The sequence below is a fragment of the Peromyscus maniculatus genome, chromosome 14 (genome assembly GCF_049852395.1).
Source record: "Peromyscus maniculatus bairdii isolate BWxNUB_F1_BW_parent chromosome 14, HU_Pman_BW_mat_3.1, whole genome shotgun sequence".
Classification (NCBI taxonomy): Eukaryota; Metazoa; Chordata; class Mammalia; order Rodentia; family Cricetidae; genus Peromyscus; species Peromyscus maniculatus.
The window spans coordinates 56,665,504-56,693,112 of NC_134865.1; the positions used below are offsets into that span (position 1 = coordinate 56,665,504).

The 27,609-nt window shown below is 46.1% G+C and overlaps 1 long non-coding RNA gene across 2 annotated transcripts in view; it reads right to left on the minus strand.

Annotated features, from left to right (window-relative positions):
• Positions 1 to 13,891: 13,891 nt before the first annotated feature.
• Positions 13,892 to 27,609, minus strand: part of LOC121822417 (uncharacterized) — a 29,407-nt gene continuing 15,689 nt past the window's right edge. The window contains exons 2-3 of one of the 2 annotated variants that reach the window (XR_013044410.1): positions 21,380 to 21,473; positions 13,892 to 14,299 (exon numbers count right to left, since the gene is read on the minus strand). This is a non-coding gene — a long non-coding RNA (uncharacterized LOC121822417). Of the gene's footprint in view, positions 14,300 to 20,621; positions 21,062 to 21,379; positions 21,474 to 27,609 lie in introns of those variants that run through there. The other variant, XR_013044411.1, reaches the window with a different exon arrangement.

The following is a 27,609-nucleotide window of genomic DNA, read 5'->3' on the forward strand; positions in this document are numbered from 1 at the left end:
AGTGCTTCTCAGCCTTCCTAATGCTGCACCCTTTAGTACAGTTCCTCATGTTGTGGTGACTCCCATCCATAAAATTATTTCATTGCTACTTCATAACTGCAATTTCGCTACTGTTATGAATCGTAATGTAAATATCTGATATGCAAGATATTTGATTATGGGACACACACACATACATATCACACACACACACACACACACACACACACACACACACACACACACACTGGGTCTCGACCCATAGATTGAGAACTGGGGCCATAGGCTAATGACTGTGGTTCTGGCTTCAGATTTCTCACTGTCTGTTAAAGTGCCTGTAACTGCTGGGCAGTGGTGGCACACGCCTTTACTCCCAGCCCTTGGGAGGTAGAGGCAGGCGGATCTCCATGAGTTCAAGGCCAGCTTGGTCTACAAAGAGAGTTCTAGGACAGCCAGGGCTACACAGAGAAACCCTGTCTCGAAAAACAAAAGCAAACAACAACAAAAAGTGCCAGTAACTTCTTATATGCACCTGGGAAACAAGTAAGTGGTTGAATGAATGGGTGTATGGGCAGCCTGCACATGGGCAGCCTGCGCATGGGCTGCCTGTGCATGGGCTGCCTGTGCATGGGCAGCCTGCGCATGGGCAGCCTTGGTCCTTTGCAGAGATAGTGAGTCCTCTGACATACTACAAATGCAGTTATAAAATGTGTGACACACACACACACACACACACACACACACACACACACACCCTGGAACACTGATTTTAGCCTTTGCCAATTTCACCTACAAGGACTACAAGGACGGAACACTTCAGACCTCGAACCAAGCTCTGTGGGGCAGCAGCAGCAGCAGATTCACTTTCTCAGGTGTAGAGAGACTCACTTCCCCCTGTGGAGGAAAGCCTGGGCCGCTTCCTGTTTTCACTTCAGCTCAGCTCTCTGAGGTCGCCAGCCGGCGTAGCATGTCTTGTGATGTGTTACAGAAGCTGCGATGAGGTTGATACCCCTGTAAGAAGATCACCTGGGGGGCGGGTGGGGGCCAATCTTCTGACCAAGTCAGGGACAAGAGTGAGGGTGAGCAAGGGTCTCTCCAGGGAGGAATGGTTATTTGGGAAAGTCTGAATTCTGTGCCACTCACTGTCTGTTCACTCAAGACAAAGTATTGTCGTCTTCACACTGCAAGAAACACAATGAAGGAAGGTGAGGGAAAGGCTACCCGCGAGAACACCGGGCATCAGTTTAGAGCGTCTCCTTGGGCAACACAGTGAGTCATTTTAGCTTTGTATCTGATACACTGCTATCAGTGTCCCTTCACATCCTCACCTCATGGGCTGTCAACATGGCTGACCTCTTATTGCAATTCATTAGCAAGGGGAAGTTAGAACAAAAATAAAGACTTCATCGCCTCCCACCTAACCATGTATCTTACTCCATAGACGTGGCTGTGATGGTCGCTGGATCGTCTTAAAAACTATTCTTCTGCAAAGACTGTGAGGGTGGGGAGGGCAGGGTGAGACTGTGCGTGGACCACTGACACGCAGGAGATGTGCTATAGAAATCGGGCTGGTGAGATAGCTCAGCAATCAAAGGTGCTCGCCAAGAAGCTGAAGACCTCGGTTAGACATCGGGGCCACGTGGTGGAAAGTGGGAAGAGACTCAGGAAAGTTGTCCTCTGCATGTGCTGTGACACCCAGGTACCCACACACATATGCACACACAAAACAAATAAAAATAAACCCTTTTAAAGCTCACAGGAACAAAAAGGAGCTCATTTTTTTCATGTAGGACCAGAAAATGACATTTCCAGGTGCTGTTCAAGGAATCAGAGCCTGTCTCATGTGTCAGAGCCCATTTTATGTGGGGCAGAGGCTTCAGACTCCACCCCACTCTCAGGAACAGCCCTGGAGATCCAGGGAGTTTGAAAGTCATTTTTTTTTTTTGTTTGTTTGTTTGTTTATCTGCTTGCTTGCTTGGTCTCTCTGTGTAGCCCTGGCTGTCCTGAAACCCTCCACGTGGACCAGGCTGGCCTTGAACTTACAGAGGTCTGGCTGCCTCTGCCTCCTGAGTGCTGGGATTAAAGGCATGCATTGTTCTTAATGGAAGCAAATGGGGAAATTTCTCCTTTTAAATTCAGACTAGAGACGGTATTTCTGTGCCCGGGGATGAAGCCCCAGCATTGGAGGCAGACTCTGCTCCAGCTGCGGTTCTATGGTTCCACAAACTGGTTGGCACAGCAACAGTACATTTCTTTCACAGTTCGAGAAGCTGGGCATCCAAAGCTGGGTGTAGGCACGGCCATCCTCAAAATCCGGGTGTAGGTGAGGCCATGATCCCTCTGCTAGGGACACGGGATCCCCCCACTCCTCTGCCTTTTCTCTGGTGGGTCTCCTGGGCCTGCGCTCTCTGACCTCAGCCTCTGTCGTCAGGTGTGTCTGTCTTCCTGCGGCCATGTTCTTGTCACTGATGTCACGTTGAATTAAGGACCCATCAATTCTGGTACGGCCTCATCTTAATTACTTGAGCAAAGATTGCTTCTAAATAAGGTCAGAGGTTTAAGACTTCCATGTAACTTTTGTTTTGTGTCATGGAAAAGCCCCTCAAGCAGACAGTAGTATCAGGATATAATATCATGAATGTAATAAATCAATACAGTTAATACAATTAATGAATATCATAAATGTAGTTATTGAATGAATACTGCAAATGTAATCAATGAATATCACGAATGTAATTAATATCATGAGTGTAATTAATGAATATCATGAGTGTAATTAATATCTTGAATGTAATTCATGTCACCGAATTGTGAACTTAAAAATGGTTACAATTGCCGGGCGGTGGTGGCGCACGCCTTTAATCCCAGCACTCGGGAGGCAGAGCCAGGCAGATCTCTGTGAGTTCGAGGCCAGCCTGAGCTACCAAGTGAGTTCCAGGAAAGGCGCAAAGCTACACAGAGAAACCCTGTCTGGAAAAACCAAAAAAAAAAAAAAAAAAAAAATGGTTACAATTGTAAATATTATGTTCATTTTAAAAAAATTAAGGTGGAATGTAATCACCATACATTACATGTGTGTATGAAATTGAAGACAGCGGTGTTCTAAAATAAAAAATAAATAAGTAAATTAATTAATTAAAAAAAAAGACTTCAACATATCTCTTTGGGGATGGGAAAGAGGTGTTACAGTGCAATGAATCTATTACAATTAAAACAGGATTTGGAGCCAGGTGGTAGTGCCCCTTGCCTTAAATCCCAGCACTCAGGAGGCAGAGGCAGGCGGATCTCTGAGTTTGAGGCCAGCCTGGTCTACAGAGCAAGTTCCAGGACAGCCAGAGCTACACAGAAATCCTGTTTTGAAAAAGAAAGAAAGAAAGAAAGAAAGAAAGAAAGAAAGAAAGAAAGAAAGAAAGAAAGAAAGGAAGGAAGGAAGGAAGGAAGGAAGGAAGGAAGGAAGGAAGGAAGGAAGGAAGGAAGGAAAGAAAAGAAAGAGAAAGAAAAGAGGAGGCAGGGAGACAAAGGAAGAAAGAGAGAGAGAGAGAAAGAAAGAGAAAGAAAGAAAGAAAGAAAGAAAGAAAGAAAGAAAGAAAGAAAGAAAGGAAGGAAGGAAGGAAGGAAGGAAGGAAGGAAGGAAGGAAGGAAGGAAGGAAGGAAGGAAGAAAGAAAGAAAGAAAGAAAGAAAGAAAGAAAGAAAGAAAGAAAGAAAAGAGGAGGCAGGGAGACAAAGGAAGAAAGAGACTATGAAACTGGGAATAGAACAAAGGAGGAAGGAGAGAGGGAGGGGGAGGGGGTCACAGGACTGAGGAGGAAGAGGGAAAAAGAAAAACAGAACATCTATTTCATTTTGGTGCTCTTAAGAGTTTTTTTCCCCCTGTTTTTAACACTTGGCTGTAGAGAGATCACAAAAACTGCTCACCCTCTCAAAATTTCGACGCCCTTGAACTCAAGGAGTCCCTCCGCTCCCGCCTTCCTGTCCTGCCCTTTGCTCAATTCCAGTTGCCTCAGTTTCCTGGGTTGCCACCTACAGAGGCTTCCCCAAAGAGCAGTGTCGCCTTCCTGGGCGTTGTTCAACCCTCCTGATTGTCCCGTGCTCCTCCCTTGGAACTCGGTCACCTAGCCACGGCCGATCACCCCACCCAGGAAAATGCTCGGTGCTCCAAGTTCTGCCGTCTGCGAGATAATCAGCCAGTGTTTGGACTTCCTTCGTGTATTTATTTTAGTCCTTTCTGCTTTATTTATTCATTTAACTTCTGGAGGTACAGTCCACATCAGGTAAAACTGACCCTTTTCAAATAGTGGACTTTTTTTTTTTTTTTTTGGTTTTTCGAGACAGGGTTTCTCTGTGTAGCTTTGTGCCTTTCCTGGAACTCGCTTTGTAGCCCAGGCTGTCCTCGAACTCACAATGATCCACCTGGCTCTGCCTCCCGAGTGCTGGGATTAAAGGCGTGCGCCACCACCGCCCGGCGACTTTTGTTTTTTAATATGATTGTTTTACCTACAGGGTTGGTGCTGAGGAGGTGACTCCGTGGTTAAGAGCACTGGCTGCTCTTTCAGAGGACCTGGGTTTGCTTTTTGGAACCCATATGGGGGCTTACAGTCTTCTGTTACTCCAGTCCCAGGAGTCGCAGACACTTGCCTTCTTCTGACCTCTGGGAACACTACACACACGTGGAGGGTTTGCACAAGTGAGTGTGGGTACCAGAAGAAGTTAGAGGTCTTGGAGTTGGAGTCACAGGCAGTGTAAGCAGCCTGACAGGCGCTAGGAATTTAACTCCTTAATTTTGAAATTTTGAAATGACATTTATTCATTTATTTTATGGAGAGGGGTACAAAAGTCCCACAGTGTGTGTGCGTGCACATGCGTGTGCGTGTGCGTGTGTGTGTGTGTGTGTGTGTGTAGGCCAAAGGACAACTTGCATTTCTTCTTTTCCACTGTGTGGGTCCTAAGTATGGAGCTTAGGTCATCAGCCTTGGGTGGCAAGCTGAGTCATCCCACCGTATCTTTCATTTATAATTTTGTTGGTGCTGAGCATTGAACCTAGGGTCTTGCATACACTACTTCCCCCAGAGCCAAGAGCAGTTCACACTTAGTTTTGTGAAAGCTACCCACACTGTCAGCAACCTTTGACTTCCATCATGTCAAAATCAAACACCCATGTAATAAAACGCACTTCCCAGGCTCCAGCCAGCCGGGCTGTGCCCAGACCAAAAATGGGAGTTCCTGGAGGCGTTGACTTTGGAGGTGGTGTGAAGCTTGATGGTTTCCCCTGACCTCACTCCTGAGGAAGAAGGAAGACAAATGCAGAACTCTTGGTGGGAGGCCTCCCTGCTTGGCAAGCCCTTACCTCCCCACAGCCCGACCGCCCTTCTGCATCTCTGGCTCATTTTCTGTGGTTTTGGTTATTCGGTTCTGCTTCGGCTGACATGATGTTTGGGTTTGGGATTCTTCCTCATGTCCTGGAGCAAAGGACACCACTTCTTCCTCTCTCCTGCATCCGTCCATCTTTGTAAGTGGATGGCAATGTTAGTTTTAGTTTCTGAGGGCATTGGTTTTGCATGGGGGCTACGCTTTAAAGTCTCAACTCTGGCATTCGTTTAAACCCTCCCCCAAAATGGTCGACAACTTCAGTAGCCAAACTTCCTTTTTTTGTGTGATTAAGTTTTCTGGAATTTAGATTAAGCACACCTGGAAGAATAGAGCCAAAGAAAGAATTTAAATCTGATGTATCTTTGTATATAAAGTTATCAGTAATTTTTTTTTTTCTTGAAATGAGTCTTCAATGTGTCACCCAGGATAGCCTCACACTCTTGGTCTCCCTGCCTTGTTCTTTAAAAGTGCTGGGATTATGGGCCAGCACTTTATGATCCACCTAATAATGTTGTTAAAAAGGGCTAAATTTATAAATTTCTCCAATGAAATCATCAGTCGCCCTGGGGGAAATGAGCTAAAATCTAGTCATCCCAAGTCTTCCTTACTTTCTCATCAGTCACAACAACAAGGACAGCTCAGTCCATTCTTGCAGAACTTTTTCTTTTTTTCTTGGAAATGAGGTTGCACTATCTAACCCAGATTGATCTTGAACTCACTCCCCCTGGGTCATATCCGCCTCCCTCAGCTTCCCAGCACTGGGATTATAGGTGTGTACTACCATGCCTGGCCACATTAGAGTTTTCATAAGGTAATAACACTATTTTTTTCTATTGTATGCTTTTTCAAAAAAAAAAATTGTAGTGATCATATTTTGCTTCAACAAGTAAGCTAATTCCTCCTCGTCTTTACCATGAATTCAAATGCATGTTCAGCATTTTTACAACATACAGCCAGAAGCACATGCTTGAGTCTACGTTCTGCAGAATAGCTTAGAAAATTGCAGCCCCTAAATGGTGGAGAAGCAGGCCAAAAGTTGGGCTCCTGCAGGCCTGGCCCAGCCCTAAAATTTTAGGTCACAGGGCTCACTGCCAGAATCAACCATTCATGGTGCCTCTGCCCCCTTCTGGAAAACTGGAGAAACTGCAGGCTCTGGCCACGTGGTCCTTCAAGGCTAGGGACCCTGGAGAGAAGGTATTTGAGACCAAAAACCAGCCTGGTTACTCAGAACTGTTCTGGAAGCACATGCCATGGAACAGCTATTCACATTCCCTATTCACTTCCTTCCTTCCTTTCTTTTTCTTTCTTTCTTTTCTTTTTTTAAAATATTCTTTATTTATAATGTTTATTTATTTTTATTTTATGTGTGTTGGTGTTTTGCCTGCACATAAGTTTGTGTAAGGTTGTTGGATCCCGGAGTTACAGACAGTTGTGAGCTGCCATGTGGGTGCTGGGAATTGAACCCAGGTTCTCCAAAAAAGCAGCCAGTGCCCTTAACCACTGGGCCAGCCCCCTTACGCATTCTTATAAACTGTAAAACACAAGTCCTATTTTTTTTTTTTTAAGTGTGGGTGGGGCGTGTGTAAATCTGGAGGTCAGAGGCAACCTTGAACAACTGGTTTCCTCCTCCTGGCTTTGTGTGAGGTATGCAGACAGAACTCCAGCCATTAAGAACTAAGCCATCCCAGCCTGGTCTACAGAGCTAGTTCCAGGACAGTCAAGGCTGTTACACAGTGAAACCCTGTCTTGAAAAAAAAAAAACCAAACCAAACCAAAACGCCAAAGAACTGAGCCATCTTGCTGTCCCCTCACTCTTTTTATTCTCACTTCCTAATTCCATTCATTCACTTTGTGTATGGGGAGTGCCATGCACACCATAAAGGGCAGAGGACAATTTGGTGGAGTTGTGGTTCTCTCCTTCTACTACGTGGGTCCTAGGAACTGAACTTAGGTGATCAGGCTTGGCAGCAAGTGCTACCCACTGAGCCAGCCCACTGGTTCCTTCACGCTTTTAAAAAATGTCTGGGCCGGGCGGTGGTGGTGGTGGCGGTGGTGGTGCACGCTTTTAATCCCAGCACTTGGGAGGCAGAGACAAGTGGATCTTTGTGAGTTCAAGGCCAGCCTGGACTACAGAGTGAGTTCCAGGAAAGGCACCAAGCTACACAGAGAAACACTGTCTTGAAAAACCAAAAAAAAAAAAAAAAGTCTGACTAGTTAATGGTAGAAATGGGCTGGAATGAACCATTTTCTCCTTGATGAACCCATACACTGCTTCTGGGTTCTAGCTATTGTAAATGCTGTGTTGATGCCCTTATAGATATATTTTACTGTGTAGCCAGTTATAATATTTATTTTATAATTTTTACATCTTATCCAATAGGAGACTTTCACTCAAGTCAGGCCTGGTGGCATAGGCCTATGTAATTCCCAGCCCTTGGAAGGAGGAAGCAGGAGGATCAGGAGTTCAAGGTCATCCTCAACCACATAGCAAATTCAGGCCAGCCTGGGCTACATGAAGCAGGCTACAGCACATCTTTTTAAGAAGAGAGAAAGAAAGAAAGAAAAAAAGAAAGAAAGGAAGGAGGGAAGGAAGGAAGGAGGGAGGGAGGGAGGGAGGGAGGGAGGGAGGGAAGGAAGGAAGGAAGGAAGGAAGGAAGGAAGGAAGGAAGGAAGGAAGGAAGGAAGGAAGGAAAGATGGCTTAGCAGGCAAAGGCGTTTGCTGCCAAATCTTGAGTTTGAGCCCAGGAACCTACGCAGTGGAAGGAGAGAGCTGATTCCTGTAAGTTGCTCTCCGACTGCCACATGAGTCTCTCCCCACCACACACACACACACACACACACACACACACACACCCCACAGATGCACACACAAACTTATGGGTTTTTGTGTTAATTTACAATAAAACAACTTCATTTGGATCCCTCCGAAAGAAAAGCCTGAGACAAAGAGTTGGTGACAATAGATGTCCCCTGTGTGAGAGGAGGGCAGAGTGACACAGGGAAGGAATAAGAGGCAACACAGAGTGTGTTCCGGCACAAGCAGCTCAGTCTCCTTGGAGACAGTCCGAAGATCTCTGTAGAAACCTCCCAGAACTTCCCCATCCATGGACCGGAGAGTGGGTCATTTATCCAGCAGCCTTGTTCCCCACTGGTACCTTCCTACCACCCCACCTTCCAACCTCCTCTTTCTCTCTTCTTAAAAAGGTTCTCCAGGGGTTGGGAGGAGGTGGCTCACACCTTTGATCACAGCACTCAGGAGGCAGAGGCAGGCAGATCTCTGTGAGTTCAAGGCCAGCCTGGTCTACAGAGCAAGATCCAGGACAGCCAGAGCTACACACAGAGAGAAACAAAAGCAACAACAATAACAAAAAAAAAAAAAAAAGAGTACATACTATTCTTGCAGAGGACCTGAGTTCATTCCCAGCACCACATCTGTAACTGTAACCACATCTGGCCATCACCACAACCTGTAGCTCCAGCTCCAGGGGATCCAACACCCTCTCCTGGACTCTGTAGATACCTACTCACATATGGGACAGGTAAACACACACATATGCACAAAATAAAAAAAAAAAAAAAAAAAAAAAAAAAAAAAAAAGGTTCTCCAAAAGCACGGGTGAGCCCCGCTCCAGCCATATTGGCCTGACAAAATACGTGGGCCTTGGGAGATCCTTCAGCAGTCCAGCCCACAGCACCTGGGCTCTGGGAGTGCCCATGCGCAGTTTCAAATAAGAAATAAATAAGCAGAAACATGTTTGCTGCCATTCAGGCACTTACTAGATGGCGAGGATGGCACAAAATGGGACCCAGCCATTCCTTACTTTAGTTTTGAAGCCAAGTACTGTCGTTGAGTCGATTTGACTGAGGGTGGCAGAAGAGGTGCTAGAGAGGCAGTGTCCCTCCATAAGGGTTTTTTATTTCCGCGACTTCTTCATTTCTGTGATCAAATACTTGCCACGAAGCAACATAAAGCGTGAAGGGTTTGTTTGGATTGAAAAGCTGGAGGCTCTAGGGTCCGTCTTGGTGGGGAGGCAGTGGAGGAGGTAATAGGAGATGCCCGCGCCACGCCGCCGCCGCCGTTGCGTCTTCATTGCTGACAAACCTCAAGGCTCACCCTCGCGGAGATCCACTTCCTCCTTCTAGGCCCCGCCTCCCAAAGCTTCCACGATGTCCCCATCGATCCCCACCAGTTGAGGACTAAGTGTGCAAACACCAGACCTTGCGGGGGGGGGGGGGGGGGGGGACGACGACGGACATTGCACATCCAAACCACACAGCCGCAGCAGCTGGTTGCTCACCCACCGACTGCTGCCTGACCCTTGAAGGAGGGACTTCACTTCCTCTGCCCAGTTTTTGACCTTTCAGATAGGATACAGCCCTTGGCTGACCTGTTGTTTACATGCTTTTGTTTTGTTTTGTTTTGTTTTGTTTTCCTTGGTTCCTTTTACCACCATAGGATGTTTTTATTGTCCCCAGCCAGGGTCAACTTTGGAATCTCTCCCCAATAAGCCTCCAGATACTTACAATTAGAAATTAACTCATTTCATCTCTTTCCATAGTTATTTGGAAGAGGATACATAGTAATCCTTCTTGGCCGTTTATCCCTGAGCATGGGTGAACTTACAATCCTTTCCCGAGAGCTGGTTTTGAAAGAGGAGACAGAGAAGAAGCATAAATGCACTAAGCCCAGATTAAAGCGAAGCCACACTAGGTCATCACCCTTAAAAAGAGCAAGAGAGCACATGTGTCCCCGGATTTATTTGCAAGAATGTTCTTGGCGGCATGTTCGTCATGGACTTGAACTAGAAACAATCCTGTTTATCACGGATGGAGGAGAAAAACACACTGTAGGACACTCATCCATGGACTACAATACGAAAGTGAAAATGAATGTGTCACACTCAGAGCCAGCGAGTTGTTGGACTCTCGCCGACGTAAAATTAGTGGGAAAAATTCTGTAGATGCTAAATAATGTACGGAGTGGGAATTCTTATATAACGCTCAGTACAGGGGTTGATTATAAAGAAGGAAAGTCATGTCACGAAAGCTAGGGTCCCATCAGTGAACAAGGTGGGAGAGGACTGTGATTACCCAGAGGATACCAAGGAACATGCTGGATGCTGATAATTACTACTTCTTCTTTAAAAAAAAATTGTTTATGATCACATTGTGTGCATGCATATGGGGGGGAGGGGTAGAGCACACATGCCATGCTGCACATGTGTAGATCAAAGGACAACTTTCAGGATGTCCTCTCCCTCCACAGTGCTCCGGGGAAAACTGAAGTCATCTGGCCTGCATGACAAGCGTTTTTTTACCCATTGGTTCATCTTTTTTTTTTTTTTTTTTAAAGATTTATTTATTATGTATACAGTGTTCTGCCAGAAGAGGGCAGCAAATCTCATTACAGAGAGTTGTAAGCCACCATGTGGTTGCTGGGAATTGAACTCAGGACCTCTGGAAGAGCAGCCAGGGCTCTTAACCTCTGAGCCACCTCTCCAGCCCACCTTGGTCATCTTGCCCGTTCTAATCACTGTTTCTTTTTTTAAATTTCTGCAGGGGTTATTTTAGGGGCGTGCTGCCCCTGAAGCAAGTACAGGGGTCAGGGACTCTTCCTTTCTGCCGTCTGAAGATCTGACCACTGAATCTGAAGAAAGGTAAATAGTAGACAGGAACTAGATGGACAGGTAAAAATGCACACACATTTCTTTACTATGTGAATGCACACATCAGGGGAATGAAATTGAGCACTCAGTGTCCCAGTGAGACTCAGCTTTCTACTCTCCCCACATGGAGAGGGGAGTGGGCGGTGCAGGTGGTTTCTGAAAAAGAATGAATTATAAGGGGGGGGGGGGGAGGACGGGACAACGACAAGTGGTCCTGGGGTCTAGACAACAGCCCACGCACAGGGACCTCTGCACTCCGGGTCTGCTGTCAACCGCAAGCTCCATTCCCAAGACTGAATTTTCCCACTTGATGAAGTCACGGAGGGGGCTCAAGACAATTGCATCCTTCCTAAAATATTCTCCCTGAGTCAGAGAAAGAGGTGAGGGACAGGGGTCAGGAGAACGTGAGAGGATTTGTTCTGAGACCATTTTAAAGTTTTATGTTTTCTCCTCAGAATCGAGTATCTTTTGAAATACATCAAAACTTTTCTTTCTTTCTTTCTTTCTTTCTTTCTTTCTTTCTTTCTTTCTTTCTTTCTTTCTTTCTTTCTTTCTTTCTTTCTTCCTTCCTTCCTTCCTTCCTTTCTTCCTTTCCTTCCTTCCTTCCTTCCTTCCTTCTTTTTCTCCCTCCCTCCCTCCCTCCTTCCCTCCCTCCCTCCTTCCCTTCCTCCTTCTTCCGTCCTTTCTTTCTTTACTTATTTTTTATTTTTTGGGTTTTCCGAGACAGGGTTTCTCTGTGTAGCTCTGACTGTCTTAGAAATTGCTCTGTAGACCAGGCTGGCCTCAAACTCAGAGATCTGCCTGCCTCTGCCTCCCAAGTACTGGGATTAAAGGCGTGTACCACCAATTCCCAGTAACATCAAAATTTCTAATACATGTGTAAAAAAAATGCTTCAACCTCTTTAATACTGCTGTGAGATTGTTACTAACAGTTTCCCCAGACCTTAGCACAACTGACTCCATGATGGAAGTACCATTCTATTCAGGCCATAAAACTCAGCGCATAGACAGTACCACCTGCCCAAACAAAAACAAAGACCTAATCCATCAACGTCCACAGTTCTGGGGAAGTCTCTAAATGTACTAACCTTGTTTTTTGGCTTCTGTACTTGGGCTTCTGACTAACTGTTCTTACTAACTGGGGTGTGTCAACCCAGGATGTGATTTTGTGCTTAAAAGCTCACCTTGAGAAAGGCTTGGGGCTACACTAGCATCCTGAACATGCCACAGCATGTATGTGGACATCAGAGGACCGTTTTTGGATCAATTCTCTCCCTTCCTCGTGCGGGTTCTGGGGGCTGAGTTCAGGCCTGGTGGAAGGTGCCCCTAACTACTAAGTGGCCTCTCCAGTCCTGACATTGTTTTTTTGAGGGAGGGTCTCTCGTTGGCATGGAGCCCACCAAGTCAGCCAAGCTGACTGGCCAGCAAGCCCCACCTCCCCAAAGCTGGGATTGCAAAGGTGTCTGTCATGCCTGGCTTTTTTACTTGAGTTCTAGGAATCAAATTGAAGTCCTCTTGTACTGAGCAGGCACCTTGCAAGACAGCCGTCTTCACAGCCCAGCCCATTACTTCTGAACCCAGCCTCACTTAAGGTCTCAGGACACCAGCAGAAGGAAGCCACACTCTTTTTCAGAATGTAACGTGAATGGTCCCTGGGCTACCAGGTCTCAAGAGAGTTCTTGTTACTCTCTGAAAATGTATGATCTGGGCTTCCAGTGTCCACATTTCTTCCTGAAGTCTGGTCTTCTAAACTCTCCAGAATGGGCATTTCTGTTCTGCTCACAGCACTGTAGGGCTTTTCTAATTCAAAGGTCCAAACCGTTCCCATAGTCCTTTAGCAACACGGGCCTGTGAACCACACCGTCGGCCTTAGCGCAGAAGCTGCCCTGAGTTTCCTCTCAGCACCAACTTCCCAGGTTAGTTACTTTGCTGCTGTTGTGGCCAAACACATGACGGAAGCCAGCTTGAAGAGGGTTCACTTCCCTCACCGTTCGAGGACTCAGTCCATCACATGGAAAGGCCGGTCACACTGCATCCACGGTCAGAAAGCAGAGAAACATCAACCTGTCTTTTCATATCATTTTGTTGTTTTTTTAGACACGGGTTTATTATGTAGCCCTGGCTAGGCTGGAACTTTCTATGTACGGCAGGCTGGCTACAAACTCACGGAGATCTACCTTCTTCTGTGTACCGAGTGCTGGGATTAAAGGTGCATGTCACCATGCCTGGCTATTTTTAAATCTTAAAACGTGTGTGTGTGTGTGTGTGTGTGTGTGTGTGTGTGTGTGTGTGTGTGTGTGTGTGTGTGTTGAATCTAGTGTCTGGCACAATTAGGTATGTGCTCTACCACTGAACTACATCCCCTGCCTTGAGATTTTTTTTTTTAATTTCAAAGTACTCAATATACCAAAGTACCAGACTTAGGGTATCATTTTCTGAGCCCCAACAAGCGAGGCTATTGTGAGGACGGCAGTGTTTGCTGCACATAACCTGTTTGTACCTCCCCCCTACTCTCCTCCATCAGCAGAGAAAACGGAGCGTTGGCACTCCGTCAGCCACATAAACTTTTACTTCACGCGCTGAGGCCAGAAAGAATAAAATGGGAAAGGGGTTAGAGGTCAGCCAACTTGAGAAACCCTGTTTTTACTAGACTAGATCTTAAGTCCAGACAATGATAAGAGGTGCTACGTGAGAACTGTGAGCACACCCGTGCCAGGACCGAGAGAGAAGCAGGGATCACTCACACTGCCTCCTGCTTGAGGAACTGGCACAGAGAATGTTCTAATGGGCTGGATGGCCTTTGGCGGACCTCCTGAAGATCCCTCCCTGCGTGTGGGACCGGCTGCTGGCACAGCGGAGGGAACGGAGCGGCGGACGGACGGACATGTTACTCTGTTTTTCCAAGAGGACACCTGACTCCTGCGAGGAAGCAGATACTTAACTTGTGGTCTGTTTAATTAACTTCCACGTGTGACAGGGACAAAAGCTTTCGAAATGAATCAGTCAGTCTCCCCATTCCCAAGCCAATCCCCTCCCCAACTTCTTGAGGAAACTCCTGGTTTGTGAGGCGCCACTGTGAGTGGGAGCAGTGGAGTAACGAGAGCCCGCAGGGACTGGAGACTTGGAAGACCTGAGGACGGATGTAAGCAAATGCCTATGGGTGAAACTCTGGGGCTGGAGAACTTTCTGTAACTTCTTTCCCAGTTGACTCAGATACTGAAGAAAGCTTGCGAGACAGCTGGAGACCGGTCTGTACTGCTTTTGACCACGATGCAGCACTGTAGATCTTAAGGAAGGAAATGGGGGCCCAGATGTATTTGGGTCACATTCATGGGCCTCTCTTTATCTTCATCAGCAGCATCTGATACATAAACATTTGCTCTGCTCGGATGACTGTACGGGATGTAATGTTACTGATGGGGTGGGGGTGTGGCTCAGTGGTAAAGCACTTGCCTCAAATGTGTGAGGACATGGGACCCATCCCCACCACCAGAAAAACAAAACTAAAAACTTAGAATCTGGGAGACCCCTCAGGGACTTCCTAACAAACACTGCCAGATGCCTGCTTTTAGCTCTAAGGCCCGTACCTGCATGATGGGAGCACCCCCTGCCCTATTCCCCTGCCTCCCCATCCCAGACCTGTGAAATCAAGATTTGTGTGCAAGCTCTTTATTTAGGAAGTACCCTGGGAAGCCTCAGAGGGAGACTGAGGAATGAAGGCCCGGTAGCTGGTCACACCAAAGGCAAGATGGGGTAGCAGAGCATGCCCCCCTCCCCAACAAATGTGAGGCCTGCAGAGCATCCCGGCTGCTGCCTAAGTTTCTGCCTCTCAACATCACTCAGTACTTTCCTTGTAGGCAAGCCTCAGTGTTTTTTGTTTGTTTGTTTTTTGTTTTTTGAGACAGGGTTTCTCTGTGTGGCTTTGCGCCTTTCCTGGAACTCACTTTGTAGACCAGGCTGGCCTCGAACTCATAGAGATCCGCCTGGCTCTGCCTCCCAAGTGCTGGCGTGCACATGCGTGTGTGCATGAGTCTTGTCTGTGTGTCTGTGTGGCAGGTGATGGATGTGTTGTGGGCAATATAGTTCCAGTGAATCTAGATGAAAACAACTGTTCTCTGAATGTCAGGGAAGAGGAGTCTCAGCCCACAGTCAGGCCTGTGTTCCATATCAAGGGCGTCTGCCTCTGAGCCCCACTCTGCCAGGCTGGCAGAGTACTTAGATCAGTCATTCTTGGTGTTTCCCACCTTGGAGTCAGGCCAAGATGTCATGATCTGACCAAGTCCAAGTCGGAGATCCCTCTGCCACTGATGCCATTACTGAGCTCAGCACTGTCTCTGCCTCAGAAGCTCCTTCAGATCCAGTGACATCTTTGTTCCCTTGTTTCACTTGGTCGCTGCTATTGTGGGGCCCTGCCCGGAAAACCAAGACTGGACCCATTCCATTTTAACCCCTTGAGTCCTTCTCTTTCTGTTCCTGTTCTAGAGCCTCCCAGGACTTTAAGAACCAAAAAAGATGCTTTTCCTTTCGCTACCCTTCTCTAGGGCAGTAAAACATAAACCTCCTGCTTGATGGGAAATATAAAATGTTGGCTAGAGGGCCATGAATTAATCATTAACACTCTACCCAGGCGCCCTGCCTGCAGTGGCTCCTTCCTTTGTCTCGTGGGACCCTAAGTGGGAACAGCAGCTCTCTCTGAAGGACAGCCCTCACCGCAGCTGCCACCGCTCTCTTTCTTGGATGCTTTCCTGTGCTGCGGCAATGGGCCGGGAGGGTCTGGCAACATCAGTGTGAGGCCTCCGTTGCTAGGAGACCCCTTGAGAAAAAAACGATGCTTCTGATTATACGCAGCAGTATTTCAGGTGTTGTGAGCCTGGAAAGCTTTCCTACCTCCCTCTGTGACCACATCATAAGAACTGCCAATAAGCTTGATTAATCACACACACACACACACACACACACACACACACACACACACACACTACCTCTAACAACAGCAATATAGCTCCTTGGCCACAAGCTCAGTGTTGACAGAGGTAGGAAAGATCTGAGCAGCCAAGCGTACTTGCAGATTACAAGTAACAGAGGTGACGGGATGCAGGACACATCACCTCTAGATATGGTCCCTTGGAAACGGAAAACAGCAGTAGCAAAAGGGACACTGTCACCTGCCCTCACCGTTCATCCTTAGAGTAGCTACCCTATCTCTGAAGACACAGACATACAGAAAGAACCTGAACAAGTGGACCTTTAGTTGCCCAGTTTGGTATCAAAGATCACCTCCCTGTGGGCTGGAGAGATGGTTAAGAGTACTGACTACTTGGGGTTGGGGATTTAGCTCAGTGGTAGAGTGCTTGCCTAGCAAGCACAAGGCCCTGGGTTTGGTCCTCAGCTCTGGGGGAAAAACACACACATACACACACACACACACACACACACACACACACACAAAAGACAAAAAAAAAAAAAAAGAATACTGACTACTCTTCCAAAAGACCCAAGTTCAAGTCCTAGTACCCACACGACAGCTCACACCTATCTGTAACTCCAGTTCCAAAGGATCCAACACCCTCATACAGGTAAAACCAATGGGCACGAAATAAAAATAAATAATCGTAAAAAAAAATCACCTCCCTGTGTCCTCTAATTATACTTCTGCACAACTGTCCACAAAAAATAGTCTTTCAGCCAGGTGTGGTGGCTCATGCCTTTAATCCCAGCACAGAGGCAGAAGGAAGGCAGATCTCTGGGTTTGATGCCAGCCTGGTCTGTAGATCAAATTCCAGGACATCCAGGTCTACACAGGGAAATTCTGTCTCGAAAAACAGATAGATAGATAGATAGATAGATAGATAGATAGATAGATAGATAGATAGATAGATAGATAGATGGATGGATGGATGGATGGATGGATGGATGGATAGATGGATAGATAGACGGACGGACAGATAGATAGATAGATAGATAGATAGATAGATAGATAGATAGATAGATAGATAGATAGATAGATAATAGACTTTCTTGAGTTGGTTGCCCACTTGCTTTTAAACCTGAGTTTAATCCCTCAGAAGAAAAGAACTGATTCATGCAAGTTGTTCTCTGACTTCCATACATGTGCTATACATGGCATGTCTGTGTACATGCTCAAAAATAAAGAAATAATGTAATTTTTTATGTTACTCAAAAACACAGGACTTAGAAAAATCAAACTGGTCATGACCTGGAGCTTCCTCCTTCCTGGCTGTCTTTCACAGTACTGGAAGATGCTGTGTGGGTTGTTGGGAGAGAAAAGTCTCCAACAGCCTTACCCAGCTATGAATCCTGCAAGCTACAATTACAATCACATGAGAGATGTGCCCACCGGTGCAACTGTGGCATGAATAGGATGGAGGTAACCAACTGCTTTCTGGTTGGTCTTAAGGCCTGAACGAGGAAACTTGTGCCTGGTTCTGTAAAGCTGTCCAAGAGCCTAAGGCTGGGAAGCTCAAAGGTTCTAAGGGTGAGCCTGCTACTACTGCTTTGATAAATAGACTTGTTATCAAACTACACTCTACATGCATATCTCCATGCCCACAGATTAGTGCCGCTCTCAGTCCCCGTCAGAGAAGCATCTTTGTGCAATGGACAGTGGTTAATACAGAGACAACTGGTCAAAGTGCAGAGAACAAGTATTTGTGGAGTGCTCAGCCGTAGATGGGACATCTATATCACATCCCTTCCCCCAAAGCTCAGAAAGCACTGCAGAGGAGGAAGCAGGAAGATTGTAAGAACTAAAGGTTGAGGAGGCCTGGTGCGAAAGAGTGTCTTCTGGACTTGACAGGATTGTTACACTCATTGGATTTACGGCAGCTGTGTTTGCCTGCACACGATCGATCAAGCCAGTGAACTTTCCAGCATGAGTGACAGAGGGGCACATGGGGCCCACCTCTAGCTGGAGAGGTATTGAGAGTTGATGGTTGCTAGGGGAGAGCAGTCGGTTTTCTTTAAGAATGTGGTCCCTGGGAGAATGTCCGTGTTCCAGGGAAGGACCCGACACCCATGTACAGAGGCAGCACTAATCAGACTCAAGGATGTGTTTTAAAAAAAAGGCCAGGGGGCTGGATAGACACCTTAGGGGTTAAGAGCACTGGTTGTTCTTCCACAGGATCCAGGTTCAAATCCCAGGACCCATCCACATGGTAGCTCAAAACTGTAACTCTGGTCCCAGGAGACCAACAACACCCTCTTCTGGTCTCCACAAGCACTACACAAACATGGTGCACAGACATTCATGCAGGCAAAACATCCATACACATAAATAAAAATAAAGTTAAAAATATATATTAAAAAAAAAAAGGCAGAGGCAGGCAGATCTCTGTGAGTTCCAGTCCAGCCTGGTCTACAAAGCAAGTTCCAGGACAGGCAGGGTTATTAAACAGAGAAACCCTGTCTCCAAAAACAAAAACAAATAAAAAATAAAAATAAATGAAACTTTAAAAAGGACATGAAGTTGGGAGGGGGATATGGGAGGAATTGAGACAGGAAGTGGAGGATGAATATGGCCAAAAAATATTGTTTGTGTGTATGAAATTTTCAAAGAATAATTTAAATTATATTAACAAATAAAAAAGCCTTTCTTGACTCTTTAGATCTTTATTTCTGAAGACTTCTCATGCCACATAAACATTTTATTAAATGATTCTGTTTTTTTTTTTCTCCTTGTTATTCTTTTTTTTTTCTTTTTCTTTGTGGCTTTTTTGAAACAGGGTTTCTTGGTAACTGCCCTGCCTGTCCTGAAACTCGATACATAGTCAAGGCTGGCCTCAAACTCAGAGATCTACCTGCCTTTGGCTCCTGGGTGCTGGGATTAAAAGTGTGCGCCACCACAATGACTTTTTTTTTTTTTTTTTTTATGAGGACCTCAGCCATGAACCTTGGGGGAAAAAAATTTTCCCCCTTCTAGAAGCATGGAGAAAAGAGATGAATTAAAGAAAAACAAAAACCAATCTCAGGGGCTCTCACACTTCTGGCTACTGTGTACCTGAAACACAGGTTGACAGGTTTAAGACAAATCTGGGCAGACATGAGGGAGTCCAAATGAAACCCTACACAATTAAAGTCAGCCCAGGAAGCCAGGTATGGCGGCTCATCCAGTAATCCCAGCACTGTGGAGACTGAGGCAGGAGGAGTGTGAGGTGAACGCCAGCTTGCAGTGAGACCCTATCTCAAAAAAGCTAAGAAATAAACATGGAAATAAAACTAGCCCAAGGTGACTTTTTATGAAGTTGATGCAGGAGATAAAAACAAAAAGCCAGGGGACTGCCATGTTTTCCAAAGATGCTGACGTGCCAGGAGCTGGGCTTTATGCTTCCTTCACGGAAAGAGGTGATGCCCTTGATGATATGGATTCACAACACGCCCCCATGGTTGGGCATGGTTGCACATGCCCGGCGGGACCTAGTCACTTCTGCCTAGTCATTTCCGGGTCGTCTCACATGACCAGGACCCCGTGGCTTTGTGCGGTTGTGTAAAGTGCATTGCACAACATGTGATCTACACGCATGTGTGGAATAGCCACATGGGCCTCTGTGTGCAGGCGCAGCCCAGCCTTTATAAGCCGGTGCCATGATTCCCGGCCCCACTTTACTCACGTGTCTTTCCGCAGGCCTGTGCACCTCTGTCTCTGTCCCTTATCTTTTTTTTTTTTTTTTTTAGTTTTTTGGAGACAGGGTTTCTCTGTGTAGCTTTGCGCCTTTCCTGGAGCTCACTTGGTAGCCCAGGCTGGCCTCGAACTCATAGAGATCCGCCTGGCTCTGCCTCCCGAGTGCTGGGATTAAAGGCGTGCGCCACTACCGCCTGGCCTCTGTCCCTTATCTTAATATAACTCTTGTTAGTGGATTCTGTCGTGTTTTGTGACCCTTCCTCGCAGGGTAAGAGCGCTGCAAACAAACCAACACTCATGCACATCCCTACCTGGTATGTGAGCACCCATACGGGGGAACGGCCCCCATAGGCTCGGATAAGTGAATGCTTACTCATCAGGGAGTGGCTCTTCTGGAGGATTAGGGGGTGTGGCCTTGTTGGAGGAGGTGTGTCACTGAGGTTTCAAAAGTCCTAGTTAGGCCCAGAGTCTCTCTTTTCCTTCTGTTGCCTATGGATCCAGATGTAGGATTCTCAGCTCCTTCTCCAGCACCATGTCTGCCCATGACGATAATGGACTGAACCTCTGAAACTGTAAGCCAGCCCCAGTTCAATGCTTTCTTTTATAAGAGTTGCAATGGTCATGGTGTCTCTTCACAGCAACAGAACACTGACTAGGACATGCAGGGACCACAAAAGACAGAGAACAATACAGGATGATGTGCCATCAGGAATCTGCAGTCATCTAAGGAGCTACTAACCAAGAGCTTCTTCTTGGTTAGAATGCCTTAGAAGGAAAATTCTCTTTTTTAAATAAATTTTAGGGCTGGAGAGATGGCTCAGAGGTTAAGAGCACTGGCTGCCCTTCCAGAGGTCCTGAGTTCAATTCCCAGCAACCACATGGTGGCTCACAACCATCTGTAATGAGATCTGGTGCCCTCTTCTGGCCTGCAGGCATACATGCAGGCAGAACATTGTATAAATAATAAATAAAAAAAAATTTAATGATGGGAACAAAAATATACCTGTAAGTGAAGCTTCTGAAAAAACCGCTTGTTCTTCCCTGTATCATTCCTCAAGCTTGTCCAGCTCCTTGCGTTTCAGAGCTGGGTCTCTAAAGACAGCCTTGTTGACAACAGTTTGGTCGAAGGGACTCTCCACAGAGGACCACATTGTGGCATGAGACGATTGTAGTTAACCACTTTCACAAAGGACTTGATCTTCGATATCTTGGCAGTTTTCTTCTTGCCCATGGCAGCTGTCACTTTTCAGGAATAGTGGTCCATTTCAGTCACCAGGGCATGGCTTAAGGGTGTGAGAGGCCATCATCGATGTTCTTCATGATGACAGCTTTGCATCCAGTGTAGCGTCTAGCCAGGACCAGCACCACTTTCCCAGGTTTCATGAACTTGTCCGTTTTGACAGCAAGCAGCTAAAAGGCAGAATGAATTTTTTTTTTTTTTTTTTTTTTTTTTTTTGGTTTTTCGAGACAGGGTTTTTCTGTGTAGTTTTGGAGCCTGTCCTGGAACTCACTCTGTAGCCCAGGCTGGCCTCAAACTCAGAGATCCACCAGCCTCTGCCTCCAGAGTGCTGGGATTAAAGGCGTGTGCCACCACCGCCAGGCAGAATGAAAATTCTTAGTAACGTAGTCAACACAGGAGCCTCCACAACACACAGGAAACAAACAAACAGACAAACAAACAAAAAACCAATAACAACAATACCAAAAAAAAAAAAAAACCTCACTTACGTCTTTATTCATGTACTTGTCCACTTTTGCTATGTGGCTGTCATGTGGCTGTTCTTCCACGTGTTCAGGAGTTGGCTTCTTTGCAATCCTGTTTCTGAACAGAGAGGTTTAAGTGAGAGTTCCTCCCGAGAGTAAGCTCAAAGCGTCGTCAAGGACTTTTGTGCAGGTTGTGTTTTAGGCATTGTTCTCGACATCTCTTTCCATTTATTTCATCCCTGTGCTGGCTAGCTCTATGTCTGCTTGAGATGAGCGAGGATCATCTGGGAAGAAGTACTCTTAAATCAAGAAAATGACGCCCTTGCCTGTGGGCAAGTCTGTAGGGCATTTTCTTGGTTGATGATTGGTGTGGGCCCTGGGTGGTGCCATTCCTGAGCGGGTGGTCTTGGATGTTGTAAGAAGGCAGGCTGAGCAAGCCAAGAGGCGTAAACAAGTAAGCAACACTCCTCCATGGCTTCTGCTTCAGTTCTCACCTCCAAGTTCCTGCCTTAACTCCCTTGAATGATGGACTATAAACTGTAAGATGGAACAAACTCTTTCTTTTCCAAATTGCTTATGGATATGGTGTTTTATCACAGCAAAGGAAACTCTATAAGACGCTGAGTGGCGGCACACGCCTTTAATCCCAGCACTCAGGAGGCAGAGGTAGTCAGATCTCTGTGAGTTCGAGGCCAGGCCAGTCTGGTCTACAGAGTGAGTTCCAGGACAGCCAGAACTACTTGAAAAAACCAAACCAAACCAAACCAAACAAACCAGAAAAATCCAAAAACAAACCCTAAGACAATGACTGATTTTATTCTATGTGCCTTCTGTAGATACACCCCCTGCCCTCTCCCACCATCTCTTCCTATTTTATCTAAAGATCTCAATTATAGTTTAATGGGTTTTTTGTTCAGACTGATGGAATGATAAAATCAACTAAAAGTTGTATGCTCATGCCAGTGCTTGGTGGGGGAATGCTTCCCTTTGCCTGCTAGGCTCTTTGCGTAAGTTAAGTTGCCATTAAAACAGATTAACAGAAGAAAAACAAGTCTCAAACCAGGCAGTGGTGGTGCACTCTGGAGGCTGAGGCAGGCGGATCTCTGTGAGTTCCAGGCCATCCTGGTCTACATTTTGAGTTCCAGTCCAGCTGAGACTACATAGAAACTCTGTCTCCAAAAACAAACAAAAATCTGTTCTTGTTAGGGTTTTGGTTATTATTTTTATTTATGTCTCTGTGTGCCTGCATGAGTTTACAGGCATCACATGCATTCAGGTGGCCCATGGAGGTCAGAGGGTGTTGGATCCCTGGAACTGGGGTCACAGGTGTTTGTGAGCCACCTAGTGTAGGTGCTGGGAACTGAACCCCAGTCCCCTGAAGGTCAGAGGACAACTTGCAGGAGTCAGTTCTCTTTCCCCCATGAGGGTTGTAAGGGTTGAACTCAGGCAGGCCTTCAGGCGGGTGAGAGTGCTATTACCTACTGAATTATCATTCCAGACCAGATAAAGAAACCAAAGGGTGATTTTAGTCATTCTTCTACACATTCATTCATTCATTCGTTTGTTTGTTTGTTTGTTTGTTGAGACAGGGTTTCTTTGTGTAGCCTTGGTTGTCCTGGAACTCACTCTGTAGACCAGACTGGCCTTGAACTCACAGAAATCTGCCCGTCTCTGCCTCCTAGGTGCTGGGATTAAAGGTGTGTGCCACACATTCATTATTTGTAAATGAATAACTGCAGTATGCAGTTAAGTTTTATGATTCTTTTACAGTAGATATAGTAGTAAAAATAAAGTATAATCATAAAAGTAGAAAAACATAATAATAAAGCATGGTAAAATATAATAGCTTTTGAAAAGTAAGATATAATCACTTGAAACAGTTCTGCAAAATATTTCCCAGGCAGAGAGGGTGGGTGACTTGGGAAGTCACTCTGAAGTACATGTCAGGCAGTTCTTTGTTGCTGTGATGATGATCTGAGATTAACAGTATAAGGAAGAAGACTGCTTAGGCTCACGGTCTCCAGGGTTTCAGTTCACCGTCGTCACTTGGCTCTGTTGCTTCTGGCCTGTGTGGAAGCTGAACGTCATGGCAGAGAGCATGTGGTTAAGCATGTTCAGCTCATGACAGACAGAAAGCAGGAAGAGAAAGACAAGAAGGACCCAGGGATAAGACGCTCTTCAAAGCCCTCACGCTCACAACCCACTTCCTCTAACCAGGCCCTTCTTCCTAATATTTCCCAAATCTTCCAAAATAGTGCATCAGCTGAGCCTGTGGGGACATGTCATATTCAAATCATAACAAGTGTGAACTAACAGTTCACTTGAACTACAAGCCCTTGCCTAGTGGTTCTGCAGTGGCCACAGGGAAAGGCAGACTGCTGGAGCTGCGTATCTCCAAGTCTTTTTTGGGTACCAAAGGAGCCCAAAGCATCGGTTGATTACCTAAGGCAGAGAGACAGAAGCTATTTTAAACAAGTGTCTAAGCCTGTTGTGATGCTGGGCCTCGCCTTCTCCTGGATTCTCACACTCTGAATCTGGAAACAGAAAAGGAAAAGGGGAATTGTAAGCAATGTCAGTTAGGACTCCCCTGCTTTTTCTGTAAAGAACCCCTGCTCTAAGCAACCGCTCCACTCAGCTCCTGTTTTAAGATTCTTGTGAAGGGGCTGGAGAGATGGCTCAGGGGTTAAGCATGCTGGCTGCCCTTCCAGAGGACCAGAGTTCAATTCCCAGCGCCCACACAGCAGCCCACAAATGACCATAACTCCAGCCCCAAGGGATTAGACACCCTCTCCTGGCCCCTGTAGGCATCAAGCATGTACATGGTCACAGACACATGCACACAAAACATCCATACACATAAAAGAAAAAAAATGTAAACGTTTAAAAGAAGATGTTTGTGAAATGACAAGCAAGGTGTTAGTACTGTTATAATGTCTACTCCAGTTTCCTCTTACTGAAGGGAAAACAGGCTTTGGGGAGTGAAATTCAACACTCACTTTAACAATAGTGCTGCATACCAATTCACACTGAAATGTAAAACTAACTCAGTTAAGAAAACATTTAGATAAAATGAAATGGGCCATGGTAATGATATGATCTTTCAGTTATGGATCTCACATTGTGAGGATTACAAATTGTTCCCTGAGTTAAGGTTCTCAATAGCCTGGTGCTACTGGCTATGATTTCACCCATCTGTAATCCCAACACTCAGGAAGCAGAAGCAGAACCACTGTGAGTTTGAAACCAACCCTGTTCCAAAAAAGAACCTTTAGGAGCTGGCAAGATGGTTTAATTTTTTAAATTATTTTATTTTGCAAGATGGTAGTGGTGCACACCTTTAATTCCAGCACTCAGTAGGCAGAGGCAGGCAGATCTCTGTGAGTTCGAGGCCAGCCTGGTCTATAGAGTGGGTTCCAGGACAGCCAGAGCTACACAGAGAAACGCCATCACAAAAACAAAAAAAAACAAAAAAAAAAAGAAAGAAAAATTATTTTATTTTGTGTGTAACTGTTTTGCCTGCGTGTATGTATGTATGTATACCACCTGCATGCCTGGTAGCCAGGGAAGTCAGAAGAGGGTGTTGGAACTGGAATTATGAAGGGTTGTAAGATACCACATGGGCACTGGGAACTGAACCCAGATCCTCTGCAAGAGCAACAAGTGTTCTTTTTGTTGTTGTTGTTTTGGTTTCTTTTCAAGACAGGGTTTCTTTTGTGTAGCTTTGGAGCCTGTCCTGGATCTCCCTCTGTAGACCAGGCTGGCCTTGAACTCACAGAGATCTGCCTACCTTTGCCTCCTGAGTGCTGGGATCAAAAGCATGCACCTCCACCACCCAGTGCAACAAGTGTTCTTAATTGCCATGACAACCCCCCCCCTTTTTTTTTTTTTAGGAAGACCCCTATCTAGACATTTCATTAAATTAACAAATACATGGCTGGGTGGTGTTGGTGAATGTCTTTAATCCCAGCACTTTGGAGGCAGAGGCAGGTGGATCTCTGTGAGTTCGAGGCCAGCCTGGTCTACCAAAGTGAGTTCCAAGACAGCTAGGACTGTTATACAGAGAAACTCTGTTTTGAAAATTTCAGAGACGGGTAATGTCTGGGGGTGGCGCTCACCAACCTAAGACAAAGCGCCTGTGTGGCCTGGGCAGGTGTCTCCATGACAGGAAAGGTGACCTGCTGATGTCCCACACAACTTAAGTCAGAAGCTCATTTTTTAGTAAAAGGGGGACCTGTAGGTCCCTGGCCCCCGTTTTGGGTAACTGTTGTCTTGCTTGCTGACTTTGATCTTGATATCCTTCCTATGTTAATTCCCTGCTGGGTTCCACCCTCCTGAATGCTTAAGGGAAGTTCCTTGTCTGTGTATCCTGCATAATGGGCATTAACAGCTTAGATATAAGATTGTAAAACATCGGTAGTGAACTTCTACCCTCCGAGGTTCTCCCATTGTGCTGTAAGTCTGTATTTAAGACCTCCTCCCTCCTTCAATAAACGGCATTCAGGATTAAAAAAAATAAAAATAAATAACAAATACAAGTTGTGCTTTGCTGTTGTTTTTGTGACAGGGTCTTATTCTGTAGCCCAGGCTACCCAGCTGTCCTCAAACTCTCAATAACCCTTCTGTTGCAGCACTCAGCTCCAAGCTATAGGATACAGATATGAAGCACCTGGTTTATATTCTTTTGTTTATTTTTGAGATAGGGACCCACCACATAACCTTGATTGATTTGAAATTTACCATGTAGACCAGGAGGGCCTTGAACTACCTCCCAGAGCTCTGGGATTAAAGGCATGCACTACCACACACCAACTATTTTGCATTCCATACATATGTCCAAGACTACTGCTCACTCAGGCTCTAAAAATGAATGAAATACAATTTCCTAGAGGAAATATATGCAAAGAATTATTAAACAAGATATAGGTAAAAGGGGGCTGGAGAGATGGCTCAGAGGTTAAGAGTACCAACTGCTCTTCCAGAGGTCCTGAGTTCAATTCCCACCACCCACATAGTGGCTCACAACCATTTTTAATGAGATCTAGTGCCCTCTTCTGTATACATAATAAATAAATCTTTAAAAAAAGGGGGGGGGGCAAAAATTCTAGTAATCTAGCTAATAAGATGGGATGTCACTACAGCAACCCCATTCACCATGTGCTCTCAGATCTCTGTTCTGTACATTCCAGAAGATTAGCTGGAGCAGATGTTCTCAACCTGTGGGTCACAACCCCTTTGAGAGTTGAATGGCCTTTTCACAGGGGTCACCGAAGACCATCAGAAAACACAGATAATAACATTGTGATTCATCACAGTGGCAAAATCACAGTTATGAAGTAGCAATGAATATAAATTTATGGTTGGGGGTCACTGTTGGAATTCCCGGCCACTCCCCCAGCCACATGACTGCACATGTGCTGTCCACTAGCCAGGCAAGATGTTTAGTCATTCCAGGGCATCATGTCCTACATAATCCATGCACTGCGTGGTCACGTCCTTTGCGTGCAGTGTGATCTGCTCTCAGCGTGATTGTGTGATCTATGCACATGCGTGGCAGAGCTCCGTAAGCCCATATGCGCATGCGTGGGGGGAATCCACAAAAAGCGGGTCACAGACTCCTCCCACCTCTTCTTCCTCTCTCTCCATGCACAACCTTCCTTAGGCCTAAGCACACTCCCCTCTGTTCCTCCTCCTAGTAGACTCTTACAGTGGGCTTTGTCCTACCTGGTGGCTTTTCTCCAATGGTAAACAGCACCTCTTAATGAATAACAACACAGTGCCGCATAACAACTTATAGTCATCACAACACGAGGAGCTGTATTAAAGGGTCTAGGAAGGTTGAGACTGAACGGTTTACAACATGGTCGCATTTACTAGGCGGACACTTCCGCCTAGCCATTTCCGGATCAAAAGTGTCTCTCGTAGCTAGGATACCCGGTGGACCCGGATATCTCCGCCTAGCAAGTTCCGGGCCAGGGGGTCTCGCGTGATCAGGGTCTGTGACGTTACATGGTCACGTAAGCGCGCAACGTGACCATGTGATCTACGCACACGCGTGGAGTAGTGACGTGACCTGGCCACGCCCCCAGCCGGTTTTAAAAGTGGAGCGCCATGTTTCCCAGTCCCTCTCCACGCACGTGTCTCTCCCACAGGCCTGCGCACTCTCTATCCCTGTATTTCTAATAAACTCTTATAAGCGGATTCTGTCGTGTTTCGTGACGTTTCCTTGCAGGGTAAGAACACAACGCAGCTAAATA